This window comes from Canis lupus, chromosome 30, assembly GCF_003254725.2.
Source record: "Canis lupus dingo isolate Sandy chromosome 30, ASM325472v2, whole genome shotgun sequence".
In the NCBI taxonomy this organism is placed as follows: domain Eukaryota; kingdom Metazoa; phylum Chordata; class Mammalia; order Carnivora; family Canidae; genus Canis; species Canis lupus.
This window is the reverse complement of record NC_064272.1, coordinates 20,647,587-20,673,275: the sequence shown is the minus strand read 5'-3', so window position 1 is coordinate 20,673,275 and position 25,689 is coordinate 20,647,587. Positions and strand designations below refer to the sequence as shown.

Here is a 25,689-nt window from a genome sequence, read left to right as displayed (position 1 = left end):
TGGAGAAAAATAAAGTTGAATTCTTAGCAATTACTATATATGAAGATGGACTACAAACGAATTAAAAAGCCAAGCATAAAAATTTAAGTCTATAGAATTAAATTTTGGCAAACATCTTTGGTATGGAAAGGATCTTTATTTATTACTTTCAATCCTAAACCTTAGGGTGAAAAATTTATACTGTTAACAGTTGGGGAGAAACCAGGAGAAGATATTTCCAATGTATAAAACTGCTAAGAAATGAATATTAAGAATATTTAAGGGGTGCCTAGGTGGCTCAGTTGTTTATATGTCTGACTCTTGAATTTGGCTCAGGTCATGATCCCAGGGTCATGAGATCGAGCCCTGCATCAGGCTCCAGGCTGAGCAAGAAGCCTGCCTAAGATTCCCTTTGTTTGTCTCTCCCTCTGCCCTTCCCACCCTGCTCATGTGTGTAAGAATATTCAAGAAACTCTTGAAAATAATCAGGAAAAAGGCAGTATATCTGATAGAAAAGTGAATAGAGTTATAAACTGGGAATTTATAGAATAGGAAGCCCAAAAGCTAATGAATATATGAATATGTGTACAAATTAAGATTTATAGATATGATTCTACACCAATCAAATGGGCAATCACTATTGAAGATATAAAAGAAATTCACTTATAGACTCCTTTACAAATCATATGCCAGAATATTCACTATAATTGGATTGTTTGGGTTTTTTTTTTTTTTTTTTTTTTGGTGTTGAGTTGTATAAATCCTTTGCATATTTTGGGTATTATTCCCTTATGAGATACATCATAGACATTTTTCTAAAGAAGATATATGGATGGTCAACAGACACATGAAAAGATGCCCAACATCACTAATCATCAGGGAAATGCATATCAGAACCATAATGAGATATCACCTTATATAAGTCAGAATATCTAGTATCAAAAAGACAAGAAATAACAAGTATTGGTGATGATATGGAGAAAAAGTAGCCCTCATGCACTGTTGGTGGTAATGTAGATTAGAATAGAGACAAGGGGAGCCTGGGAAGATGGTGAAGTAGGAGGATCCTAAGCTCATCTCTTCCCATGAACACACCTAAATAACAGCTACATCACTGCAACTAACCCTGGAAACTAACTGAAGCCTGACAGAACAGAATCTCCATAGTTAATCATAGGGTGGAGGCCATGTCAAAAATAGGGGGAAAGGTGGAGTCAAAGCTGGGAATCAAACTAGTTGGTGAGACTAACCATAAATGGGAAGGAGACAGCAAGCATGGAGAAGGGAGAGGAACAGACCTCACCACAGGCACTTCGGGTACCCCAAGCACCCCAGGCATAGGGGACCTGCAGTGGAAGACAAGTCCCCATAATACTTGGCTTTGAAAACCAGCGGGGCTTAACTTCTTGAATTTTTACAACTGTTAGAGTTCAACACTGGGAACTTTAGAAATCAGGAGTCTCAGCTCTGGGAGAGCTGGAGGGCATAGGAACTGAGTCCCTGACTTTAAAGAGCCAGCATAACAAAAAAACGAAACAAAACAAAACAATCCCAACCTAGATACCTATGGACACCTGTGGGAACCAAAAAAATATTCTCAACATAGCTTCATAACATTGTGCACTCTGACCCCACATTCTGCTGTGGACTTTCCCCATCCAACCTGCCCTGCTCACCAGAAGTCCCTCCAAAGGTACTTTATATGTCTAATTCTGCAAGCAACCCCAACAGTGACCAGCACCACTGCAAAGTGACTCTTGCCCTGAGGAGAGGGGAAGATAGCCACACACCAATTCAACTGCAGTCCCAATGGTGGGCTAGAGGCAGATATCTGATCTGACTGCTAGCCCTATCCACAAATAAAAACCTCAAAGGGCAGCACAAGGAGAGAGCCCTGTAGTTCAAGGTCACTGCAACCCAAACAGACGGACTGAGAGCAGACATGTGGTCTGACTGCAGGCTCTGTCCACCAACAAAAGCCTCTCTGGTGACAGTGTAGGGAGAATACTCTGAAGTTCAATCCTGGCAAATGGACTGAGAGAGGCAGCTAGCCTGACTCAACTACAAGACTATGGCAGTCCCAGACTGGCCCCTAATAGCACAGGGACCAAACTCTGCCCACAATAAAGAACGCCATTGCAGCTGACAGGACTGAAGAAAACATACCACAGTCACAATAGTACAGTGCATGCAACACACAAAGAGTCACCCCTGAAACACTTGGTTCTTGTGAACAGGGAACATTGTACCACAGGGCGCTAGAGGACCTCTTATTCATAAGGCCACTATATTGAAGATTTGAGAAGTAGTTGACTTTTCTAATATATATATAAACAAATACAGAAAGTTAGACAAAATGAGGAGACAGAGAAACACATCCCACATTAAAGAACAGGACAAATCACAGCAAAATGAAACAGAGATAAGCCATATGCCCTATAGAGAATTCATAGAAAGAGTCATAAAGATACTTACTGGACTTGAGAAGAGAGTAAAAGATCTCAGTGAGCCATTCAACAAAAAGAGAAAATGTAAAAAATAATCAGAGATGAATAATTCAATAACCTATTTTAAGAATACACTAGAGGGAATAAATAGTTGAGTAGAGGAAGCAGAAGAATGGATCAGTGACCTGGACAACTGGGTGATGGAAAGCGACCAACCCAACAGCATAAAGAGAAAAGAGTAACAAAAAATGAGAATAGATTAAGCGAACTCAGTGATGTCATCAGGTTAATAATATTAACTTAAAGGGATTCCAGTAAGAAAAGAGAGGAAAAGGGGGCAGAAAATTTATTTGAAGAAATAGGATGAAAATGTCCCTAATCTGGGGAAGAAAACAGGCATCCAGTCCAGGAGGCACAGAGAGCCCTCATCAAAATCAACCCAAGGCAGTCTACACCAAGACACATCATAATTAAAATGGCAAAAAGTGCTAGAGAATTTTAAAATCATCAAGAAAAAAGAAAACAGTTGTATACAAGAGAAACCCCATAAGGCTCTGAGCTGCTTTTTCAGCAGAAACTTTGCAGGCCAAAAGTAAGTAGCATGATATCCTCAAAGTTCTGAAACAGAAAAAAACCTACAACCATGAATAATCTATTTAGCAAGGATATCTTTCAGAATAGAAGGAGAGATAAAGAGTTTCCTAGACAAACAAAACTTAAAGGAGTTCAGCACCACTAAATGAGACTTACAAGAAATATTAAAAAGAATTCTTTGAATGGAAAGAAAAGGCCATAATCAGGAGTAAGAAAATTAGGAAAGGAAAAGTTTCACAGGATAATACAAATATAATAAAAGTAGATTAATCATTTATAAAACCAGTATGGAGGTTAAAGCACAAAAGCAGTAAAATCAGTTATATCTATAAAAATCAGTCAAGAGATTCACAAAATAAAAGGATGTAAAATATGATATAATATGTATAAAATATGGGGGAGAATAAAAATTGAGTGCTTTTAGAATGGGCTCAAACTTAAGTGACCATCAGCTTAATATAGACTTATTTATACACCTAAAGGCAATCACAAATCAAACAGTAGTAGATATGCAAAAATAAAAAGAAAGGAATCCAAGCATATTCCTAAAGGAAGCCATCAAACCACAACATAAGGGAGCAAGAGAAGAAAGGAACAAAGAACTACAAAAACATCTGTAAAACAAGTAACAAAATGGCAATAAGTACATACCTACTAATAATTACTAATAATGTAAATACACTAAATGCTCCAATCCAAAGACATACAGTGATGGAATGAATAATACGAAAAAAAAAAAAAAAAGCAAGACCCAATTATATGCTGACTACAAGAGATGCATTCCGGACTTAAAGACACATACAGATTGAAGAGGAAGGGATAGAAAACCATTTGTTATGCAAATGGAAGTGAAAAGAAAGCTGGGGTAGCCACACTATATTGGACAAAATAGACTTTAAAACAAAGAATGTAACAAGAGACAAAGAGGGACACTATATAATTATAAAAAGAACAATCCAACAAGAATATACAATTGTAAGTATTTATGTACCAACGTGAGAGCATCCAAACAAACATAAAGCAACTATTAACAGATATAAAGGAAGAAATCAATAGTAATACAATAATAGTAGTAGACTTCCAACATCCCAACTACATCAATGGATAAGTCATCCAGACAGAGTATAAACAGGAAACAATGGCTTTGAGTGACACATTGGATCTGATGGATTTAACTGATACATTCAGAATACTCCATCCCAAAGCAGGGAAGTATACATTATTTTCAAGTACACATGAAATGTTCTCCAGAATAGGTCACATGTTAGACCACAAAACAAGTCTCATCAAATTCAAAAAGATTGAAATCGTATCATGCATCTTTTTTGGCCATATGGTATGAAAGTAGAAATCAATCATAAAAAAATATGGAAAGAACATAAATACACGGAGTTTAAATAACATGCTACTAAACAATGAATGGGTCAGGGTCCTTGGGGTGGCTCAGTTGGTTAAGCTTCTGCTTTCAGCTTAGGTCATGATCCTCAGTCTAGCATCTGAGCTCCCTGCTCAGTGGGGAGCCTGCTTCTCCCTTTACTCCTTCCCTCTGCTTGTGATCTCTCTCTCTCATGCACTCTCTCTCTCTCTCAAATAAATAAATAAAATCTTTTAAAAAAAACCAAGACAATGTATGAGTCAACCAAGAAATCAAAAAGAAAATAAAAAAGTACGTGGAGACATATGAAATTGAAAACACAATGCCCCCAAACCTTTGGGATGCAACAAAAACTATTCAAAGAGGGAAGAGTATAGCAATGTAGGCCTACCTCAAGAAGCAAGAAAATATCAAGTAATCTAACCTTACACCTAAAGGAGCTACAAAAAAGAACAAAGTCCAAAGTAGTAGAAGGAAGGAAATAATAAAGATTAGAGCAGAAATAAATGAAATAGAGGCTAAAAACCAATAAAACAGATTACTAAAACCAGGAGCTGGTTCTTTGAAAAAATCAACAAAACTGATAAACCTTTCACCAGACTCATAAAGAAAGAGAAAGAAAGAAAAGAGGACACACACACACACACACACACACACACACAGAACTCAAATAAATAAAATTAGAAATGAAAGAGAAGAAATAAAAACCGACACCATAAAAATACAAAGGATTATAAGAGAATAAAATTATAAAAAAAATTATATGCCAACAAATTGGGAAACTTAGAGGAAATGGATAAATTCCTAGAAGCATAACCTCCCAAAACTAACTCAGGAAGAAAGAAAATTTGAACAAAATACTAGTAATGAAATTTAATCAGTAATCAAAAACTCCCAACAAACAAAAATCAATGACTAGATGTCTTCACAGGTCAATTCTACCAAACATTTAAAGAAGAGTTAATACCCATTCTTCTCACACTATTCCAAAATATAGAAGAGGATGAGAAGCTTCCAGATTCATTCCATGAGGCCAGCATACCTTCATTCCTGAAAGAGAGGAAGACACTATGAAAAAAGAGAACTGCAGGCTAATATTCTGAGGAACATAGATAAAAAATCCCCAATGAAACATTAGCAAACTGAATCCAACACCAAATTAAAAAAATAATTAACCACAATCAAGTGGGATTTATTCCTGGGTTGCAAGGGTGGTTCAATATTTGAAAGTCAATGTAATAAATCACATTGAGTCTTCTTGGTTTATCTCTCTCTCTCTTTTCCTTTGCTTATTCACTTTTTCCCTTAAATTCTACATATGTGTGAAATCATAGCTATTTATCTTTCTCTGACTAACTTATTTCACTTAGCATTATACTCTCTAGCTCCATCCATGTTGTTGCAAACAGGAAGATTTCATTCTTTTTTAATGGTTGAATAATATTCCACTGTATATATACTCCAATTCATTGTCCATTCATCTATTTATTGATGGATACTTGGGTGGCTTCCATAATTTGGCTCTTATTAATAATGTTGCTATAAACTACAGGTGCATGACTCCTTTTGAATTAGTGTTTTTTGTATTTCTGTGATAAGTACCCAATAGTGCAATTACTGGATTTATTTATTTATTTATTTATTTATTTATTTATTTATTATATTTTTATTGAAGTTTGATATGCCAACATATAGTATAACACCCAGTGCTCATCCCTTCAAGTACCCTCCTCAGTGCCCGTCACCCAGTCACCCCATCCCCCTGCCTGCCTCCCCTTCCACTTCCCCTTGTTCATTTCTCAGAGTTAGTCTCTCATATTTTGTCTTTCTAAGAAACCTCCATACTGTTTCCACACTGGCTGCAACAGTTTGCTTTCCTACCAACAGCACAAGAGGATTCCCCTTTCTCCACATCTTCACTAACACTTATTGTTTCTTGTGTTTTTGATTTTAGCCATTCTGACAGATGCAAGGTCATATCTCACTGTAGTTTTGATTTGCATTTCCCTGATGATGAGTGATATTGAGCATCTTTTCCTGTGTCTGTTGGCCCTCTGTATGTCTTCTTTGGAGAAGTGTCTGTTCATATCTTCTGCCCATTTATAATTGGCTTATTTGTTGTTGTTTTTTTCTCATGTGAGTTGTATCAGTTCCTCATATATAGGGATACTAACCTTTTATTGGATATGTAATTTGCAAATATTTTCTCTCATTCCATAGGTTGCCTTTTAGTTTTGTTGATTATCTCCTTTGCTGTACAAAAGCTTTTTATTTTATTTTGATGTAGTCCCAATAGTTTATTTTTGTTTTATTTTCCTTGCCTCTGGACACATATTTAGAAAAATGTTGCTATGGCCAATGTCAGAGATATTACTGCCTGTGCTCTCTTCTAGGAGTTTTATGGTTTCAGGTCTCACATTTAAGTCTAATCCACTTTGAATTTATGGTTGAATTTATGGTTCTAGTGTAAGAAAGTGGTCTAGTTTAACTCTTTTGCATGTCCAGTTTTCCCAACACCATTTGTCAGAGACTACCTTTTTCCCGTTGCATATTCTTTCTTCCTTTGTCAAAGATTATTTGACCATATAATCGTGGGTTTATTTCTGGGTTTTCTATTCTGTTCCATTGACCTATGTGTCTATTTTCATGCCAGTGCCATACTGTTTTGATTACTACAGCTTTGTAGTATAGTTTGAAGTCTGGAATTGTGATACAGCCAGCTTTGTTTTTCTTTTTTCAAGATTGCTTTGGCTATTCAGGTTTTTTTGTGGTTCCATACAAATTTTAGGATTGTTTGTTCCAGTTCTATGAAAAATGCTGTTGGTATTTTGATAGTTATTATATTACATCTGTAGATTTCTTTGGGTAGTATGGACATTTTTACAGTATTTGCTCTTCCAATTCATTAACATGGAGTATCTTTCCTTTTTTTGTGTGTGTGTGTATGTGTGTCTTCTCCAGTTTCTTCCATCAATGTTTCATAGGTTTCAGAGTACAAGTCTTTCACCACCTTGGTTAAATTTATTGCTGGTGCTATATTATTTTTGGTGCAATTATATATATATATGTATATATTTTAAATATTTTATTTATTCATGAGAGGCACACACACACACACAGAGAGAGAGAGAGAGAGAGAGAGAGAGGCAGAGACACAGACAGAGGGAGAAGCAGGCCCCATGCAGGGACCCCGACATGGGACTCGATCCCAGGACCCCAGGATCACGCCTCAGGCTGACAGCGGCACTAAACCGCTAGGCCACTGGGGCTGCCCATTGGTGCAATTATAAATGGGATTGTTTCTTAATTTCTTTTTCTGCCGCTTCATTATTAGTATATAGAAATACAACAGATTTCTGTATGTTGACTTCGTATTCTGCAACTTTACTGAATTCATTTATTAGTTCTTGTAGTTTCTTGGTGGTCTTTAGGGGTGTCTATGGTATCATGTCTTCTGACAATAGTGACAGTTTTATATCTTACTTGTCAATTTGGATGCCTTTATTCCTTTTGTTTTCTGATTGCTGTGGCTAGGACTTTCACTACCATGTCAAATAAAAGTGATGAGGGTGGACATTCTTGTTTTGTTCCTCACCTTAGAGGGAAAGCTCTTAGTTTTTCCCCAGTGAGTATGATGTTTGCTGTGGGTTTTTCACATAAGACCTTTATTATGTTGTGGTATATTCCTTCTAAATCCACTTTGTTAGTAGTTTTTATTATGAATGGATATTAAATTTTGTCAAATGCCTTTTCTGTCTATTGATATGATCATATAATTTTTATCATTCATTTTGTTGATGTGGTATATCATGTTGATTGATTTGGGCATATTGAAATATTCTTGCATCATTGGAATAAAGATTTCCTTCCAATTTTAAGACTTAATAATATTATGTTGTGTTATGAAGCACATACCCACATTTAAAAAGAAACATTTCAACAGATATTTAGATTTTGTTTCCATGTCTTGGCCACCTTGAATAATGCTGCATTGACCATGGGAGTGCAAATATATCTTTAAAAATACTGATTTTATTTATTTTAGGTAATTACTCAGATATGGGATTGCTGGATCATATGGTGGTTCTATTTTTTTTTAAAATTTTTAAGGAACATCCATACAGTTTTCAATAGTTGCTATACCAATTTACATTCTCACCAACAGTGTATAGGAATTCATTTGTTCCACATTCTTGTTGTCTTCTGACTTTTTGATAATACCCATTTTAGGAAAGTGTGAAGTAAAATCTCATTGTGGTTTTATTTACATTTCCCTAATAATTAGTGATGTTGAACAGCTTTTTATGTAACTCAGTGCCTATTTATATTTCTTCTTTGGAAAAATGTCTATTCAAGCCCTTTATCGAATTTTAAGATTGGGTTATTTGTTTATTGCTATTGAGTTGAATGAATTCCTTGTATATTTCAGTTATACAGAATATACAGTTTTATCAGATATACAGTTTTCAAATAATTTCTCCTATTCCATTGATTGCTTTTTCATTTTCTTTACTGTTTTTTTTTGTTATACAGAAATATTTAGTTCATGCAATTGTATCTGTTTATGTCTTATTTTGTTTTGTGTGGTTTTGTGTCACATCCAAAGCATTATTGTTAAGGCAAATGTCAGGACCTTTCTGCTTATATTTTCTTTCATGAGTTTCTTGGTATCAAGTCTTACATTTATTAATCAATTTTTGAGTCAATTTTTGTGTATGGTGTGATTTAAGGGTCCAATTTCATTCCTTTTTTTTTTTTTTTTTGCTTGTGGATATGCAGTTTTCCCAACAGTATTTATTGAAGATACAATCCTTTCCCCATCAGTACACAGTATTCTTGACTCAGATGGTAGATTTTTATATAAGAGTAGAACAAATTTTATCTTATTTTTAAGATTTTTTCCCAATATTATCCAGTATTTTCTTCTTCTCTTTGTCATGACAAATGTAATGAATTGCTCTCTTAGTAATATTTTTAGTCTGTAATTATTCTTGTATTTCTTTCCTATCTAACTACAACTTGGATTTCAAAATTTTATAGGCATATATGAATTCATTTTCTTTTAACAAGTATATTTAATCCTGATCTACATTGCATTTCATTTGACAATTTTCATTTCACTTACATGATTTATTCCTATTGGCTTGGCATTTCACTACCTGGAAGAACTAATATCTTCTGCAAATTTGGCTGTACTGTTGTGAATTGCCTTTTTAGATCTCTTATAATAATGTTAAATAAGAAAGGTTTGTGTAGGATGTCATTATTATTTTTTCCCCCAAGAGAAGTGCCTATTTACTTATTTTTAAGATATCTTGGTGTAATATGGTTTTTAGTCCACCAAGAAATGCTTTCTCTAACCTACCTAGACCCATAGTATATATTTTTTGTTGTTTTAAATTGTCTTTGCCATGGAACTTTTTCAGATATTTCTTTAAAACTAAATAAGTTATGACTATTGCTTCATTAGGTGTCTATGTATTTATTATTTATTTGAAGGACCCTGGTATATGAGTTTTGGAATGATCATGTTAGTTCTGGCACACTTTCACTGTTACCATATAGTTTGCATTTGTTCAATAAGCTAGAACTTCATTTTATTTACCATCTATCTAAATTTCTAATTTAATTTGCTTGTGAAAATGGTCTGTTTTAAGATCCATGATTATTTTCAGAAATTTCCATATTGCCAAAGTTGGTATTTAGCCAGTGTACATATATTTTATTGTGACCAGTGTATATTCTGACTGGCTAGTGCTAAGCTGTACTGGTTGTTAAGTATTTTGGATGTCATCTAGACATATACAGATATATGTTAGGTGTGTGAGTGAGAGAGAGAAACCAGCAGAAGAAGGTAAAATTAATACAAAATTAATAGCAAAAGACTCAATAATAATAGTATCTAATATTTAATGAGTGCCAAGGAGGTACTTTGTGCTGTATTATATATTCTTTCCTTGAGTCCTGGAAACTATACTTTATCATACACATTGTATAGAATAATAAAAGCAGGGAGGAGGTGAGACTTACACAATGTTACATAATAGTTAGTGGTGGAGATCAGATGTGAATCTAGTCTATTTGGCTCCCAAATCTATGCTCCTAAACTATATGCTATCCTGCCATGTATTAAGCTAAGTTCCTGATAAAGAAATAAAGACATAAAAAGCTGAGAAGTGAATGTTCCTTTTTTCTTAGAGAGATTAGAACAGGAAAATTAATTCATCTTTGTCTGAGTGATAAGTCATATTCTAATTTTTTTCAGAATATAAAACAGAGAAGAGCTATAACCTTACTCTCTTTTTCAATCTATTTCCCATTGCCAAGGATGCAGTGATGTTCCAATGAAACAGATTTTTTATTTTCCCCTTTCACATTCTGTAATTTTCCTCTTATGTGCTGTTGCTCATGCCTCTGTCTAGGATACTGTTCCAGCCCTTGAGTAGACCCTAATTCATTCTTTAATGTCCAGGTCAAGAGTTATTTCTTTCATGACAATTTTTACATTGCCCAGATAGAAGTAGTCTCTTCCTTTCTTTAATTGCAGCAAAATTTTACTAGTGCCTCTCTAAACACACATCATGTTTTCCTTGGATCATTGTTATGTATGCCTAGCTCACAGTCAATGGAGTTGACATAACACTATCTGTGTTCAAGTCCCAAGTGTGCTACATGTTACTGTGCAATTTCTGAAAGTTACTTAGCTTTTCTGTGCCTCAGCCTGCTTATCTTTAAAATTGGTACATATTTCACAGGCTTCCTGGGAGAATTAAGTAAGTTGGAGTTAATATTGATAAAGTTCTTAGAATATTCCCTGGCACATAATAAGTGCTATTTAAATGTTTTCTATAATTGTCATCACTTTTATTGTTATTATAATATTTTTTTCTGGTAAAATTTCAGCTTCTTCAAAGGGAAGATCCAAGATGGATTTATTTATCTTTATATCCTTTAATTTGCTTAAAACAATGGTTGGCATGTAGGGGCCATTCAATAAAGTTTTATTGACTAAATGAAGAGAAACATAGAGACAGTGGAATATTTTGCTTAAAAACATAGGCCTTTGTTTTTTATTTTTTTAAATTTATTTATTTTTTGAAAAGATTTTTATTTATTTATTCATGAGAGACACAGAGAGAGAGAGGCAGAGACATAGGCACAGGGAGAAGCAGGCTCCATGCAGGGAGCCCGACGTGGGATTCGATGCCGGGTCTCCAGGATCAGCCCTGGGCTGAAGGCAGCGCTAAACTGTGGAGCCACCCGGACTGCCCTATTTTTTTTTTTTAATTTAAATTCAATTAGCCAACATATAGTACATCATTAATTTTAGATTGTAGAGTTCAGAAATCCATCAGTTGCATGTAACACCCAGTACTCATCACATCATGTGCTCTCCTTAATGCCCATCACCCAGTTACTCCATCCGCCCCCCCAATTCCCCTTCAGTAATCTTCAGTTTGTTTCCTAGAGTTAAGAGTCTCTAATGGTTTGTTTCCCTCTCTGATTTTTCCCCACTGTTTCCTCTCCTTTCCTTATGATCTGCTGCCCTATTTCTTATATTCTGCACATGAGTGAAACCACATGATAATTGCTTTTTTCTGATTGACTTATTTCACTTAGCATAATACCCTCCAGTTCCATTCATGTTAATGTGAATGATAGGTATCCATCCTTCTGATGGCTGAATAATATTCCATTGCATATATATTTTCACCACATCTTTATCCATTCATCTCTTGAAGGACATGTTGGCTCGTTCCACAGTTTGGCTATTGTGGACATTGGTGCTATGAACATTAGGGTGCAGGTGCCCTTTCTTTTCACTTCACCTATATCTTCAGGGTAAATACCCAGTGGTGCAATTGCTGAGTTATAGGGTAGATGTATTCCTCACATATTGAGGCATCTCCTCCGAAATGTTTTCCAGAGTGGCTGTACCAGCTTGCATTCTCACAATCAGTGTAAGAGAGTTTCTTTTTCCACATCCTCACAAATATTTGCTGTTTCTAGTGTTAAATGGTATCTCATTGTGGTTTTGGTTTGTATTTCCCTGATGGCAAGTGATGTGGAACATTTTTCATGTGCTTATTGGCCATTTGTATGCCTTCTTTGCAGAAATGTCTGTACATGTCTTCTGCCTGGATTGTTTGGTTTTGGGTGTTGAGTTTGATAAGTTCTTTATAGATCTTGAATACTAGCCCTGTATCTGATATGTCATTTGCAAATATCTTCTCCCATTCTGTAGATTGTTTTTTAGTTTTGTTGACTGTTTCTTTTGCTGTGTAGAAGCTTTTTATCTTGAAGAAGTCCCAGTAGTTCATTTTTTTGCTATTTTCCCCTTGCCTTTAGAGACGTGTCTGCAAAAGTTACTGTGGCTGAGGTAAAAAAGGTTGCTGCCAAAACAGGGGCCTTTGAACTAATTTGGAGTTCTGGTGTTATCTTTGCCTTGCTGTGTTGCTTTGAGGTACTTAATGCCTCTGACATCAGCTTCTTTATTTATAAAATGGAGATAATAATGGCATATAACTTATGGTGTGGCAATGAAGATTGCATGCGATAACTTATGTAAAGTACTTGCACAGTACATTGATATAGTGGGCATTTAATGCTATTAGCTATTGTTTTTACTAAATTTTTAGTTGAAAGTAGCACTCAGAGGGCAAGTGAATGCCTTTCCATTGGTCATCTTGGAAGCATGAAATTTGAGCTTGTAAAGAAACAAGGGCAAGCCTGTAGCCAATAATGCTAGAAGCTAATGAAAAGCAATTAGCAAAATCTTTGACCCAAGGTCAAGATTCAGAATGATTTGTGGAGTTTAACTTTCTTAATTTCTAAATATTACATTTAGAAAAGTGAAGAAATATGTGTGATGTGTTTCATATTTTCTCTTGCTGTGATCTTTTTTGATATCTTATGAAGTTTGGCTACTTTAAAAATATTTCCATTACAGTGTATGCTGAAACACATGGTTGCACTTCACTGAGGTCTTGAGGAAGGAACACCACCTTAGATCTGAGGGGAAGGGGAATCCCATCTTTCAGTTACCTCCTCTGTGCTTTTCGGACATTCTCTTATTTTATCCTTACAACTCTCTCTCTCTCTCTCTCTCTCTCTCTTTTTAAACACAGTTTTGCAGACAAGAAAAGTGAACCTGGCTAGGGCCAGTAAGTATAGGAGTGTTTTGAACACAAGTCATCTCATTCTCTCTGCTTTTAACACATGCTTACTGTGGAACTTACTGCATATGACCTGAGAATTCTTTTTTGTCTCTTTGCTGCCACCATTTCTGTTTTATTCTAAAGAATAACTTTAGGACCAGGATGAATAAAAACAATCTCCCAATCTTCCTTTGGCCTCCTTCTGTGGTAATGAGGTTAGATATTTCTTGCAAAGGCCTTCTTCAAGTTCTTTGTCTGCCTCTGACTCACCTTCCTTCTCTCTTTTGACTTGTGATAAATCTCTTGCACTGGAATAACATTCCTATTGTGTTGGAGGAGTGTCATCTCCCATAAAGATATGATTCAAAAAAATAAACTGGGTTTATCACTGGAAAGGTGACTGTTGTCTGGTGGTAATGTAAAGAGAGATTTACCCTTCCTAATTGTGAATCCAGAGGCTGAACACTCTGGTCTCTAGGTGAAAGATTGAGGTAGACTTGAGTTGGCCGGAAAAAGGGAAGGGATTTCTAACCATCAGATACTCATTTGGACATAATATAATAGAGGGGTTTTGAAAGTCAGATAGAACTTGTTAGGTTCCAACACTGTGTTGCTATGATTTTAAGAAGGAAATGATGAGAAAATCAGACAAGGGAGGGGAATGAAAGGGAGAAGGTGAGAAGGTGAGCGAGAGGCAGAGATGGAGGTACGGGAATATATGAGAAAGAATGTAAGAAGGAAGAGGATTTAAGAAGGGGAATATTCAAAGAGAGCAAAGGGAACAGCCTTAAGGTGTTTGGGCAGCCATGTAGTAGCCATTGGAATTTCTTTCTTTCATTCTTTCTTTTTGACAAATTTATAGCATGCTTTATTGAATTTAGTGATGAGAAATAAGCTATTTTTATATCTCTAAGAGCAACCTAAAGCCCTAGGACTGCCCTGTCTAATCTTTTAGGGTAGGAGTCTGCATATGTTTTCCAAAAGGGCTGGTTAGTATTTTTGGCTTTGTGAGGCTATAAATTCTCTGTTTCTGCTCCTCACTTCTGCTATTGTAGCATGAAAGCAGCCATGCCATCAAAGAGAGCACTGCGTTCTTTTTTCTTTAATTTTTTAATTTAAATTCAATTTGCCAACATATACTATAACACCCAGTGCTTATCCCATCAAGTGCCCTCCTTATTGCCCATCACCCAGTGGAATTTCAAGTGGGGTTGGATCTTGTGTATCCAAAAGTGGGCTCATAGATCAGAGATGTGGGAGTGCTGCTCCTTTCACAGAATTTCCTTGAGTGTTAGATTGTATGTTTCTTATAATGACTGCTGCTCTTTGTGTCAGGAAGGGACACAAATGCTGAATTTAAATGGGCTTTTATAAAAAAAAAAAAAAACACGCAGAAAGCACTTATCTAGTAGAAGAGAGAATAGGAAAAAAGATTTACAATGAACTTGCTTTCTCCCTGTCAATGAGTAGCATTCTTAAGCAAAACCTGAGGGCAGATGAATGTGAAATGTTATTTCAAATGACTAGACATTTATTTTAAACATGATTTTTCTCTTTTAGCAGAAAGAGTGGAAAGGGTAAAAATACATCTTTAAACTGTTGCTAAGTATTCGATTGTTAAAGAGCAGTGTGTAAGGTGATGGGAATTAAGTTCTCAGGGAATGGCTTTCGAGACTTCTTTAATTATAGATTAAGGCAGACCTTGACAGTGTCCTTTTGGATCAATATGAAATACAGAGCATAAATCAATACTATTACACAGTATAGTGTAGAAATTCTTAAAAATAATGAAAAATACAAATTGTCTTAAAGAAAAAATGATTTTACTTGACAATAAATCCATTTTGACCAAATTAAAAATTACACCGTGCAGATGCAGCTCTACTTAGATTTCCTATTTGTTCATCAGGATGTGCTCATTTTTCCCTTTGTGAAAATGGCCCAGGATTAGACATCTGTCCAAAACCAGCTCTGCTATTAATTAGTGAAAAAGTTTCTTAATTTCCTAGGTCCTACTTCCTTACCTTCCTTACCAAGAGAATTGGACTAGATGACCTCGAAGTGCCCCCATTTCTCAACTATGTTAAGATCTTTTTATCAGAAGGATCTTTGAAATTTACTTATTCCAAAGGGTTTGAGGAAATGCTAGATATATAAAAGTATTGAGATTACAGGAAGAAACTGGGTAAAGAAGAGTAAAAGTGTCTATTTGTCTATAGCAGAGAGGAAAAGCTGGCTTAAAAAAACTGGTGGAGATGTTGAAACTTTTACTTATATTCAATTTCATACTTGGAGAAAAGTTTCTGGTGCATTGTTGTGTATGAGACCTTTGATAAGGAGTTTCCAATTTGATAGATGCTTGGAAGTATTGCAGGTTTTTGAGGAGGATGGTGTGTTTGAAATGATTCTTTAGTAATTTGGTGATTTAATATTTATAAATGAGTTAGAACAGTGCCTGGCATATTGCAAGTGTTTGTGAAATAAAATGTAACTGAGTCATCTAATTATTCTTTCTTTTTCTGAATTTATTTTTTAAAAAATATTAGAACTATAGATAATGGAAAACTGTATCAGACTCCAGGAACTGGGTAGTCTTTTTCAAATAAAGAAACTTACTTTGAATAGTTTCAGGGAAAAATATGTCTAGTTTGCAGAAAGTTTGGATAATAAAGACCTTTAGCTATTAGTTAAGAGTCCTTGGTTAGTCCTTGCTTTGCCATCAAATAACTTGGTGTGATATTGGGCAATCATGTGACTTTTTTCTGAGCCTTGGTTAATTCATTTGTGAAATAGGAATGAAAATACCTGATATCCTAGCTGATGAAACTGTTATCAATGTCTAGAACAGTGCTTAGCATATGCAATATACTTGGTATATATTTCTTGAATGAATAAGTGCATTTAAATTAGATAGCATATATGAATGGATATATACATACAAGCTATTATTACTTTAATTGATTCCCTATAATGGAGATTCCTGAATTGTCTGTAGAAAAAGAGTGTTCTAGGTTTCTATCATTTCATTCTACTCCCTGCCAGAAGCTCAATTTCAGGATGGTATGAAATGTGTTTCTATGCAAAGTTGCCAGCTGGCCTTAAGGAAGGTGATAGTCACCACGTACTTTTCTGGGAATGAGACAGAGAAATGGCAGGACAAAGTTAGTAAGTGGACTGTGAGGGTGAAGTAGAGTTGCTTGGATTTGAATCTTGGCTCAACAACACTTGCTGTGGGACTTTGGAAGATTCTTTAAATTTGCATGCTTGAGGTTTTTTATCTGTTACTATTATATAGATAGTATAAGTGGAACTGTGAGAGTGAAATAGAGTTGCTTGGATTTGAATCTTGGCTCAACAACACTTGCTGTGGAATTTTAGAAAATTCTTTAAACTTGCATGCTTGAGGTTCTTTATCTATTTCTATCATTATCCTCAGATAATGTGTTTTTGTGACATAAAGTACTTAGCAAAATATATGACAGCTAGTAAAGATTCAATAAATGTTAGATATTTTTTTGTTATCCAAAGGAAGGATGAATAGTATTACAGACTAAAAATAACAGAATAAAGGTATCTTTAGTGCCTAGGATTTGAAAGAAGTAGACAAAGAAGGATTGGCCATGAATATCCAAGATAGGGACATTCTAAGTTTGGAGCACATAGAGTTCTCAGAAGATACCCAGGTAGCCAGGGAAGAGTTTGGACTATATAATCAATGTTCTGCTTCTATATCTTGGTCCTTATTAAATTTAACATAGCTTTGATCATATTATTCAGAAAATTGCTATGGGAATAACATAGAGAATGATTTGGCCATGAGACTTTTGATCCTTTGGCGCATTAGAATGGTTCAACAGTGAGATGATTATTTGAAGAAAGCCTGCTAGGAGTTATAATTATTTTTATTATTAATTTTGTTCAATTTGGGGCATGAATGAGACCCAAAGAATAGCCATGTGATATAATCTTAAAGCTCTCTTTGTGGGCCATGATTTCTAATCTCACCTCACCTTACCCCCCAGGAATGAATAAATCTCTCTATCTCATATATGATAAATACATTTACTCATTCAATTATTGTTAATTGACCAGGTACTATTTATATAGGTATTTGGGATACAACAGTGAACAAAACCGTCAAAGATCTTACCCTTCTTAAAATTAACATTTTACATCGAGTTTAAGTTAAAATTAACAGTTTTAAGTTCCATGGAGAGGAGGTGAGGAGACAGTCAATAAAAAGGAAACTATATAATATGTTATATAATATAATAAAAAGAAAATTATATAATATGTTATAAGATGGTAAGTGCTATTGAACAGAGAAATACCAGAACAGAGAAAGGGGGATTAAAATGTAGGGTGCAAATTACAGTTTTAAATAGGATAGTCAGAGTAAATTTCATTGAGACAGTGACATCATAGACTTGAAGGTATCAAGTTAGTTATTTGTATATATGACAAAAAAAAATTTTAGGTGACAGGAAGAGTCAATGCAAAGACCATGGTGGTGAGCCTTGTCTGGTCTGTTTGAGGTAGAATAAAGAGAACAGAGCAGCTAGAACAGAATCAATGAAAAGGAGAATAAGGGGTTAGGTCAAAGAGGTAAAAAGAGATGGTATAGATCATGGAGAGTCTTATAAAGATTATAAGGATTTTGGCTTTTAATCTAACTAATATGAGGAGGAACATGATTTGATTTAGTTTTCAAAAATTTTCCCTCCAGCTGCTGTGTTGTACATAGGTGGGGAAGAGGTGGGGATTCTAGTGAGGTTTTGTTGAATAATTCAGGAAAGAGAAGATGGTTTGAAGGGCATTGGCAGTGAAAGGAGTGAGAAGTGGTCATATTTTGTGTATATTTTAAAGGTAGAGTCAATAGGACTTGCTGATAGATTAGATATGTCATGTGAGAGAAAGTGAGGAGCCAAGAATGACTTCGTGGTATTTAAACTGAGCAACTGAGATGGAGAAAGTTAAAGATGAAGCAGATTTTAATGGTCAAATAGCAGAGGCTCAGTTTTGGACATTCTGAGTTTGAGATGTCCATTAGATATTGTAGTTGGCAGAATTCTAATAATGTTCCTCTTACCCAGACTTCCTATCCTAATTCCTGGGACAATAAATATGAGGTGATATCTTGCCTGTGAATGCTATGTTACACGGCAAGGGGACTTTGCAAATGTGATTAAAGTTGCTTATCAGTTAATCTTAAGGTAAGGCGACTACAACATCAGCTGTTTAAAATCATAGTTTTTCTCTGGCTAGTGGTAGAATAAGATAGCAGAAGGGAAAGCCATTTTTGAAGCATAAGAAGATTTCTATCCACTGGTGGTGGCTTTAAGATGGAAGGAGCCATGTGATGAGGAATGTGGGTGCCCTCTAGAAGCTAAGAGTGAGTAGTCCCTAGCTAACAGACAGCAAGAAAACAGGGACATCTGTCCTATAGCTGTAAGGAACTGAATTCTGTCAACAACTTGGAAGGAAGATGGAAGCCAATTTTTCCAGGACCTCCGAATGAGAACTCATTCTAGCCAACACTTTGATTTTGGCCTTATCAGATCTCAATCAGAGAACCAATTCAGTTCACCCAGACTTCTAGCCTACGGAAACTGGAATAATAAATGACTATTGTCTTAAGGAACTGTTCTTTGTAATTTATTCTACAGCCATAGAAAAGTATGGGAGACATATAAGTGGAAATGTCAAATAAGCAGTTGAAGACTGGAGTTCAGGGAAAAAAATTTGGATTACAGATATCTGTTTGAATGTCATTAGCATAAAGATAGTATCTAAAAACCATAGAACACTTATTATCACCAAAGGAGTGAGTAAAGATGGAGTAGAGACTTCAACCAAGAGTTAATTAGCTATATTTTAAAATTATTTTTATTTTTATTATATTGAAGTAAGAACACTTAATACAAGATCTATTCTTCTATGAGGTTTTTAAGTGTACAATAAAATGTCAAGTATAGCCACAATGTTATATGGCAGATCACTAGAGCTTATTCATCTTGCATTACTAAAGCTCTAAACCCATTGATTAGGAACTCCCCATCTTCCCCTCCTCCCTCCAACCTTTTAGCAACCAGTATTTTTCTTTCTGCTTCTATGATTTTGACCATTCAAAATACCTTATATAATTGGAATCATATAGTATCTGTCTTGATTTCACTTAACTTAATGTCTTCCATGTTCATCCGTATTGCTGTATATTGCAGGATTTCCTTCTTTTCAAAAGCTTAATAGTATTCTATTGTATATATTTTTTGTTTATATATTTTTTCTATTCATTCATCTATCGATGAACATTTAGATTGTTTCCACATTTTGACTATTATGAATAGTGCTGCAACAAACAAGAGAGTGCTAATATCTCTTTCAGATTATGATTTAAGTTCTTCCAGATAAATATCTAGAGTGGAATTACTGGATCATATGGTAGTTCCATTTTTAATTTGGGGGGAGTTCCATATTGTTTTCCACAGGGAATACACCATTTTGCATTCCCACCAACAATGTGGAAGATTTCCAAGATTTCAGTTTCATCACATCCTTACCAACACTTGTCCTCTGTTTTTTTTTTTAATAATATCTATCATATTATGGGTGAAATGATATCTCATTGTGGTTTAGATTTGCATTTCCCTGGTAATTAGTGAGGTGAACATTTTTTCAAATACCTTTTGGCCATTTATCCATGTCTTCTTTGGAAAAATGTCTCTTCAAATCTTTAACCCAATTAAAAATCAGATTATTAGGTTTTTGTTGCTGTCATTGTTTTGCTAATAAGTTGAATTCCTTATATGTTTGGAGAATAACAAAGCTACAATAATCAAAACAGCATGGTACTGGCATAAATATAGACATATAGATCAATGAAATAGAACAGAAAGCCCATAAACAAATTCATGCATATGCAGTCAATTGACATTTGGCAAAGGTACCAAGAATACACAATGGGGAATGAATAGTCCCTTCTACAAATGATGTTGGGAAAACTGGATATTCACATGCAAAAGAATTAAATTAGATGCTCATCTTGTACCATGTACAGAATTCAACTCAAAATGGATCAAAGACTTAAATGTGAGATGTGACACTGTAAATTTTCTAGAAGAAAATAAAGGAAAAAGTTTCTTGACACTAGTCTTGGCAATAGTTTCACGGATACGAAATCAAAAGCAAAAATAAACTAGTGGGACTTTGTCAAACTAAAAAGCTTCTGCACAGCAAAAGAAACAATCAGTAGAGTTTAAAAAACAACCATGGAATGGGAGAAAACAATTTCAAACCATGTATCTGAGGTCCTTCAATATTAAGAGTCAGAAGGAAAAGAAGTAACAAGGAAAGGAGACTGAGAAAGAGGGAGCAGTGAGGTAGGAGGAAAATCAAGAGATTATGATAGCTTGGAAATCATGTGAAGAAAGTATCAAGGAAGAGTTATGGATTGTGTCAAATGCTGATAAGTCAAGTAAGATGAGGTCTAAAAATTGACTATTAGATTTAGCAACATGGAAGTTTTAGTGACCCACTCAAGAGCAAGCAGTTCTGGTGGAGTAATATAGACAAAGAAGAGCTAATTGAAGTGAATTTAAAAAAGAATGGAAAAAGAAGAATTAGAAACCCAAATTATAGAATACCTTTCTGAGGAGTTTTGCTGCAAATGATATAAAGGAACTGGGCAATAACTTCTGGGGCAAGTGAGTCAGTATAGAAGGTTTTGTTTATTTATTTTTACATGGAAAAAATAATGGCATTTTTGTGTTCCTTTGGAAAGGTTCAGCAGAGATGAAAAAAAATGACAAGGGGAAATTTTCTGAAGATGTCTTTGAATGGTGAAAGGGGTGGGATTTAGTGTGAAATTGGAGGGAAAAGCTTTAGATAGGAATATTTTAGTACATCTTATTAGGTGGGAAGGCAGAGCACAGAGGGATAATGATATCAGGAGGATTGAAAGGAAAGTTGGAGTCTGTGTATTCTAGTAATCAGAAATGAGAAAGTCTAGTATATGACCATGGGAATCAATAGTTGAGATAGGGAAAGGTTAAGATGATGTAAAAGAGGAGGTAAGGAATGTAGAGGCCAGGGTATTGGAAGGATCATTTATATTTGTGTTGAAATTGTCAAAAATTAAAATAGGAGTAGTATTAGGATAATAGTGAACCAAGAGCTAAAATTAGTGAGGAATGAGGTGAGGTTGGTCTAGGGGTTGCTGGATGACAGTAATAATGAGGGGTAGGAGTGGATATAATATGATAACCTGAGATTCAGAGCTAGAGGATTTTAGGGAAAGGGGAGGGAGAATTAAAATGGTAATGAAGACACAGGCTGATACATACCACACCACTAAGTCCAGTGGTTTAATGGCTGTAGAGGAAAAATAAGCTCCATTGTAGGAGACTCAGGGAAGTAGTAACCTTATGGGAGATTTAGTTAGAACAATATATTAAGGGAACTCTCAGAGAGGTAAAGATAGAAGTAGAAGATAGAAGGATTTTTCTGATGACTGACTGAATTCCAGAGAGCATACCAGACTGGTTTCAGGAGTTGGGGAGGGGTGGTAAGGAGGAAGAGATCGGAGGTATGTACAACCTTTTGAGGATTAGAATGTAGAAATGAGGAGTTATCTTAGAGTCTTGGGATTCTTATAGTGACTGTTATAATCAGGGAAACAGGCTTAATTAGATTAGTGCTATGGGATTCAAGCAAATAGCAGCAAGGCTGTGAGTGTTGGGAAGCAAGGAGCGCAATTATTAACATATTTTGTCCATATTGGCATGCCCTGCAGCCAAGTTAAACATGATCTAATTTATTATAAACAAACAATCCTCACTTGCATAATAGGAGCCTGTTGGAAATGCCAACTCCCTACTGGAAAGTCACCAGTGGCTTAGCTCCCAAGAAAAATGTCAAACACTTGGCTTGATTCTAACCGGGAAAAAACCAGGAAAATAATTTCCCCTCAAGTGATTCATCCCTTAGCCAGGTTATTATTACTTTTGATATTTTTGATAGGCAAGAGTTAATAGGAGAGAAACAGGTCTTGTGGGTATGAGGGCACTCTATTTTCCAGGAGGAAGGGGATTATCTCTAAACAGTGACATCCAGCCAGGTATGAGCTACTGCAATGAGCCCAGATGGATACATTCCTAATTTTCTGGGAAACCTTCCAAATTTAAGTTTCTGGTACCTCCACGAAAAGCTTGTAATGATTTCATAGCAGAAGCTGAATATGGAAAACTTTTATGGGTGTGAACTCACAGAAGTATTGATAGAAGCATAAAATATTAGAAATAAGACGGGTCTTAAAATGAACAGGGATCATTTAGTTTTATGGTTTCAAAAAGTTTTGCATTTTGCAGGGAAAGCCGTATTGTATCTTATTTTTTAGAGACCTTATGAGGAACTACAATATAGATAAAACAGATAAAAATAAAACCACATTGGATGGATTTTGAGATGCTTTTGCATTTCTACTGTTTGTTCTCTATCACTTTATGAGAGTGAGAACCTCTGGGGAAACAAGGGATTGTGTAACATGAAATTTGACAAACATTGATCCAAATGCCTTGTCTTGGCTTGGGTTAAAAAAGCATACTCTGTTACAAGGGTTTGAATGCCAAGTTGTTTCTTCAGGGGGTGATCCCAGGGAGTACCAGTAGGGGAGTGGGGGAATGATACAGGAAGAGGAAGACAGCCAATACAGAGTACATTAATGTATAGATCACCATGGTGGGCAACTGGGAAAGCAGTGTAGAACAAACCTCAAAACTGCCCTACCTGAGGAGAAAAGAAACTGGTTTGTTTATCTATCAACCACCATGTGATATTGGTCAAAGTCACTTCAGGTGATAACTCCTTGGCACTTCCTCCCTACTCTGCGTGTGGCAGAGTACACCTCTGTGGTCAGGGAAAGCCTTCAGGTAGAGAGTTGGAGGTGCTTGCAGCAGGAAACTCTAAGTGTGCACTGAATGGCAAGTATGAAGGGCAAATAGCTGGGGCACCAATACTGTCTGCACATCCTTCTTTTGAAAGGTAGAGAAGTGGGTGTCCTGAAGAGGGAGAGACATGATGGTAGAGTATGACATTGGATATTTATTCTCTTAATGCTCATGCTTCATGACATTTCCCTGTCTCTTAAAAAAGTACATGTGTTAAAACATATATGAAGTTGTTCAACAAATATTTGTTAAACATCTAATATGTACCAGCTAGTATTTTAGGCACTTGAAATATATTAGTGAACAAAACATTCCTGGTCTTATTATGCATGTATTCTAGTACAAGAATTAAGGTTATAAATAATAAATGTAAGCAATAAATAAAGTACATAATAAGTTAGAAGATGATAAGTAGGGCAGCCTGAATGGCTCAGTGGTTTGGCACTGCCTTCAGCCCAGGGTGTGATCCTGGAGACCCAGGATCGAGTCCCATGTCGGGTTCCCTGCATGGAGCCTGCTTCTCCCTCTGCCTGTGTCTCTGCCTCTCTCTCTGTGTGTCTCTCATGAATAAATAAATAAATAAAATCTATTTTAAAAAAGAAGATGATAAGTATTATGAGGAAAGGGTAAGGGAAAAAAGGCGTGAAATAGGAGATTGAAAAGGGGGAAATTAACCAGATTCTGGATGTAGATTGAAAGCAGAGCCAACAGGGGTTAGGGTAGCAAGGGGAGGGAGGATTGTAATTTTAAATATGGTTGGTTAAGGGAGACCTCATTGAAGGGCACCATTCATGAGAGGTCAGGGAAGTAGCCATATGGGTATTTTCAGGAAAGTCCTTCAAGCAGAGGGAATAGTCAGCACAAAGGCTTCAAGGAAGGAGCCCATTTTAGCAATAGTAAGGAACCACACTAGCTAGAACAGAGTGAGTGAAGAGACAAGCAGTAGGATATAAGGTTAGAGATGAACAAGGAAGCCAAGAAAATGTGAAGTTTTATAAAACTTTGGGTTTAGTCTGAGTGGGATGGAGAATTTTGAGCAGAGGACTGAGATTATCTGATTTAGGTTTAAAAGGGATCAGTTTGGTTGTTGCTTTAAGAGTAGATGTTAGGGAGCCAAGGGTGGAAGCAGGGAGACCAATTAGGTTTCATAGCAATCCAGGTAAAAGTTGAGGATGACTTGGACTAGGAGGTAGCAATGGAGATAATAAGAAGTGGATGGATTATGGACATATTTTGAGGTGTTTACAACTGTTGAAGATAGTTTTGGATGTAGGGTATGAGAGAAAGAAAGAAAGAAATCAAGTATAATGCCAACATTTTTGGCCTGAGCAGCTAGATTAGCGCTGTCATTGTTTAAAACGGTGAAGACTACCAGTGAAGTTGGTTTCTGGAGGGACAATAGGAATTGAATTTTGAACTTTTTGAGTTTAAGATATCAAGTAGACATCAAATGGACACGTTGAGTAGGCATTTAGGTGTGTGAGTCTGGTATTCTGAAGAGATGTGTAGGATAGCATGTTAAGTTGAAAGAAGTTAGGAGACAGATGGTATTTAAACCCATCAGACTGAATAAAGAAGTCCCCAAAGAGCATGGATAGCTAAGGAAGAGTTCTGTGTCACTACAAAAGTGACAGGACTGAGATAAGAGGAGGAACCTACAAGGAAACAGAGGAGGCACTTATGAGGCAGGAAGAAGTCTAGAAAGTGTGGTGTTTTGAAAGTGTCATAGTGAAGAAGACTGAGATTGCATTGGAATGAGGATCATGGAGGTCATTTGTAATCTTAACCAGACAAGTTTCATTGGGGTTACATAAGAAAACATCCTATTTGAGTAGGTTTAACTGAAAATAGGAAGAGGAATCTGTGAAAGCAAACCTAGACAACGCTTTTAGGAAGTTTTGCTACAAAGGAGGGAAGATAATCAAATAGATGTCAAGGGAAATAGGTTTAAAAGATGGTTTTATTTTTAAATATGGGAGAAATGAAACACATCTCTGATAGAAAAGATCTACCGAAGTGGGAAAATCAATGTGAGAGAATGTTGAGAATTGCTAGAATGATATCCATGACTGGGCTTGAGGGGATAGCATCTAGTGGATAAATGGGAACATAGGCTTTTAAGATAGGATTATAAATAGTTGAACTTTGGAACTTCAGGAAGGCACTATGCCTTACATACACTATGTATGAGT

General features: G+C 35.7%; 1 long non-coding RNA gene across 3 annotated transcripts in view; it reads right to left on the bottom strand.

Annotated features, from left to right (window-relative positions):
* Positions 1 to 5,167: 5,167 nt before the first annotated feature.
* The window catches only part of LOC112675902 (uncharacterized), a 91,114-nt gene continuing 70,592 nt past the window's right edge, over positions 5,168 to 25,689 (bottom strand). For 2 of the 3 annotated variants that reach the window (XR_007407467.1, XR_007407465.1), the window contains exon 5: positions 5,168 to 5,445. This is a non-coding gene — a long non-coding RNA (uncharacterized LOC112675902). The remainder of the gene's footprint in view (positions 5,446 to 25,689) is intronic. The other variant, XR_007407466.1, reaches the window with a different exon arrangement.